This window comes from Oryctolagus cuniculus, chromosome 13, assembly GCF_964237555.1.
Source record: "Oryctolagus cuniculus chromosome 13, mOryCun1.1, whole genome shotgun sequence".
NCBI lineage: Eukaryota > Metazoa > Chordata > Mammalia > Lagomorpha > Leporidae > Oryctolagus > Oryctolagus cuniculus.
The window spans coordinates 8,947,810-8,952,465 of NC_091444.1; the positions used below are offsets into that span (position 1 = coordinate 8,947,810).

General features: G+C 41.9%; 1 pseudogene; it reads right to left on the bottom strand.

The window, feature by feature from the left end:
* Positions 1-2,863: 2,863 nt before the first annotated feature.
* LOC127483484 (5-azacytidine-induced protein 2 pseudogene) lies at positions 2,864-3,888 on the bottom strand (annotated as a pseudogene).
* Between the last annotated feature and the right edge of the window lie 768 nt (positions 3,889-4,656).

Sequence of the window (4,656 nt, forward strand, 5' to 3'; positions counted from 1 at the left end):
AGTCAGAGATGCAGAATCCTTCCTTCTGATGGTTCTATGCTCAACATAGGATTCCCAAGGTTAAGCTTGTCAACATCAAGCCAGTAGAAGTGGAGAAAACCTAACCTTGACCTTGTCCTTGATCCTGAGTTGAAAAGTTTCACTGCAAAGTCATAGACTGGGGCCAGCACTGTGGCCTAGTAGGTAAAGCCGCTGTCTGCCAGCATCCCATATGGGCACCAGTTCATGTCTCAGCTGCTCCACTTTCCATCCAGCTTTCTGCTGTGGCCTGGAAAAGCAGCAGCAGATGGCTCAAGTCCTTGTGCCCTTGCATCAACATGGGAGACCTGGAAGGAGCTCCTGGCTCCTGGCTTTGGACTGGCACGGTTTTGGCCATTGCGGCCATCTGGAGAGTGAACCATCAGATGGAAGACCAATTCTCTCTCTCTCTCTCTCTCTGCCTCTGCCTTTCTGTAACTCTGCCTTTCAAATAAGTAAATAGATCTTTTAAAACAAAACATAATCATAGGCCAATAATAAATACAAGAGAAGATGGATGTAATTACTTCCCACCAAAAACTGTGTGCTATGAAAAATCTATCATAACCTTAAATCCTGGAAATCTACCGTTTTTAAAATTTTGACTATATCCTGTCAGGTGAACAAGGGACATTAGTTTGCAGAACCCTAATCTTACTATTTGTGGAGCAAAATCAAAGTCAGTTTTAGATATCTGACCAGCTCAGAGGTCCCCAGATAGACCCCAAAGGCATGATTTATCCTCACTCCTTCCTGTGTATTATTTTTCTTCATTTTGTTTCCCATTTGTTCTGATATAAACAAATGATGAAGTAAAATCCATGTAAAATGCATAAAGAGCAAACAAAAATGCAATTTTAAGGCTATGTATAAATCATAAGTGGCAGTTCTAAAACAAATGACTAAGAGAAGACTTCATTCTTGAACAGTGCTAACTTCTTTTTTTAAGATGTCCAGATTTTGCTTATGTTCCTTGGTGAATTTCATGGTCTCCTGGCACCAAGTCTGATATAACTATATTATTAAATAATTTAAGAATTCTTAATGTACTTAAATCTTAGTAAAGTCCTTTACTATAGTTCTCTTCCTAAGAATTTGTTCAATGATCTCAATGCTCATTTTATGAACAAAATATGTTTTCATTGTACAGTTACTTTTACATGATTAAAGAAGTTCCACAGTCCTCTATCAGAATCTAAAATATTTTTGTTTTAAACTTTGCATAGGGGTATGTGGCAATGGCTAACTGATCACAGAGTCTCTGTAAATTAAATGAATATCAACATACTTAGTGTGACTAAGTGCTAAAGCAGAAACATTCTGGGTGTTTTGGATGGATGAGGACTGCTATGGCGATTCACAGGATGCTATCAAGTCCCCAGGCCCAAAGCAATGCACACTCCCAGCTGAGGGATAGCCCAGACTTATCTGAATATGACTGAGAATACAACTGAAAACGAAAATATTCTTGAAATCAAAAGAGGCACCATCTGATAGGATACCCAGTTAAAAAGGAATACAATATTTTTTTGCCAAACTGAAATGTATGAGTACCTTGCAGAAGAATCACAAAATATAGTTTTAAGTCTGTAGCACAATCTCTGCCTGCAGAAAGAATTACAGTGCTTTGGATTAACAGCATGAAAATACATTCGTGGCTATGTGCTCTACATTTGTGAGTATCTGCAGAGACCTAAAACAGCATCGTATTTATGAAAACCCTGTGATAAATGGGAGCTCTGACCTGAATCTCCTCACAAGGGCCTACAGAATGTGTCGTCTGAGTAGATTCTCTTCCCATCAACTCCTTGATCCACAGAGCGAGGACTGTGAAAGTAGAAAGAACCAGACAGAGTCTGTGGCACACTCTCTTCTCCATACCGAGAGTTCACCAGAAGCAGGACGATGCCCCTGGGGCATTGCAGGGACCAGCAATACCACTAAGGAGTTCAAAGATGCTACATCCATTTTCTTTCCTTTCTTTACAACATATTCCTATAAAACGTTTTTGGCTGATACAAACGTGAGATGAATTGCAGAGAATGACTATAGTTCATCGAAATATAGTCAAGAACTGATGCAATCCTGGTTCCAGACTCACAGATGAAAACAACACAGCCATTCACATGGTGATCAGTTAAGCTGGACTTCTTGTTTCATATTCATCAGCATAAAATCTAGGGCATGCAGCCTGCCACATCAGGGCAGGAATAGCAGCAGACCCGAACTGTTTTGTTTCAAACCTGCATCAATTTTCATTTTCTTTATCATAATATAGTCTAGACAGACCTTCACCAACCCACAGAACATTATGCTGAGCTATTCCATGAGGATAATGTGATCACCTAGAGGCCTTATTCAGATATGTATAATGGTGACAGTGGGGATAAAAAAAAATGCCACAAGATTTCATTAGTCTGTCACAGTGCAGTCTGGATATAATGGGATATCCATTTTAAGTGAGGTATTTCTGCCATTTTTTTCAGTCTACTATTTAAAGTAGCACCTAATGTTTGGTGAGCTTTTTTAATTATGGAAACATCATATTCCAATTTAGTGGGTAATGCTCTATTTCTGTTTCTTAAGTTTATTAACTATTGTAGTAGCATAGATCTTATTCTTAGAATATGGAGTTGAGGGTACTCTTTCATACTGGAAAATCATAATATCATACACTGTGTTCATATGTATACACAGGAGAACTGTGTGAAGTTTTCATCAAAATCCACTTTCAATTTGTTAACTAATTTCTTGGGAGAGCCACTAAGAAAGATACAGTACCCTCATGATCAAACCAGGAATCTCTTCAGAATTAATTTTTATAAAGGCATTGTTATTATGTTGCTCTAAGCAATGCAGTGCTGACAGGCTGGATACAAGCAAAGGTTACTTATAATTTCCCCCAAATGCTGCCTCACTTAATCTAGTCGAGCTTAGGAATAGCTAAGAACTTTCTTCTAGAAAGTTTCTGACATAAGAACTTTGTTTCTGAAACTCTGTACCATCATCAGGAAGGGCTGTCTCATCTTTCCACGAGTACAGAATTGCTTTCTCTGATAAAACTGTTGTATTCTTGGTAAAAGGCAAGATGGAGTATAATAGGCTTTCTTGATTGCAGTTTTCTGTTTTCTTAATAGTTCAGCATGTACTTTAGTCACCAGATGTAAATGAGGCACGTCTCTCTTCAGTCCCCTCCACTGCATAGTATCACTTGGGATGCTAAGTCTTTGGAAATGTCTGCTCTTCGCTTGTCTGCGTCAGATGGATCTGTTTGCTCTGCCTTTCGTAGCTCTCTCTTGAAATCACTACCTTCTTTCCTCTGCAGTTTCAACTCACGTTCCAAACCATATGTCTTCGGGTCACATCTCAACTCTTCCACCTCCCATTTTGACAAAGATGTATTTAAAGTCCTCGTCACCTGCTGAGTCCCACCTCTGTTCTTAGCTGGAGGCGTTCCACTTCTTCAGAGTCTGGTTATTCCCTGAATGCTTCCAGTTGTCTTCCTCACTGTAGCCAGTTTGCTCTTCGAATTCTCTCTGCACACCTTCATCTGCTCTTCAAATTACCAATGCAAACCTCTCCATAGACATGGCAGGCCTTATTTACTTGTGCTAGTCCCACAAGACTTGTTTCCTCATCTAATCAAACTCCCATAAGCTTTTGTTCCAAAACTCCCATGCTTTTCCTTAAGAAAGAGCCCCCCCCCCTTGAATCGCTGAGTCATTTTTTGATATCTTCATACACAGTGATAGGGCAAAATGTGAAGCAACAGACTTACCTCCTTAATAAATGGAGACTGGAGTCCTGCATCTCTCCCATGTGTTTTTCATGACTCAGACTGCAGACGGCGTCGTCTTCGGGGGCATCCATGGCAGCGGGTCACTGGAGGTCAGCACAGACTTCTAGTTTTGAACAAAACACCCCTGCGCCCCAGCCAAGGTAGCTTGCTTGTGTGAGCACCATGAGGGCCTCTCTGCAGATTCTGGAAGGAGAAGCCAAAGCCCCAGCGGCTGACCACCAGCACGTAAGGCCATTGCCCAGCCCCACGGTCCCTAATCAGGACCTGCAAAGACTGGCTTGGGCACAGCGGAGGGACACGCAGTCGGAAGAGCGGTGGGCTGGGCGAGCAGCTCACTGCTGGAAAGAGGCTTGCCGGGGCCGCAGGCTCAGCACGGGGCAGACTGCGCCAGCGCCCTTCCTGAGTAATTCAACCTTGCTCTCGTAATTGGCTGTAGAAGAGGAAACTCCAGTACTTGCCTTATATTGTCCACTACCCTGGCCACTTACAAGGACACTGCTAGTGACTAGGAATCTTATTTTCAGGTAGGACACTGCCAAAAATGTTCTCATCCCGCGCTGAGGCTTTGAGCCCTTTGTGATTGCGGCAGGTGAACGGTATGTGTTCTCTCTTCCATACGTGTACTCTATGTTCTCCGGAATGTTCTGGCCTCTTGAGTGTCAGGTTCACAGAATCTTGTGTGTGTGGACCCATGATTAGCCAAGCTGCCAAGTTTAAGGGAAAAGAGTACTCAGTCTCTCCTCATCTGTGACATCAACTGCAAGTTTCCGGTTTTCAATGAACATACTCAGCTTCAGTAGTTTACCAGGCTCACAGAACCTGCTGAAAACTATTATACC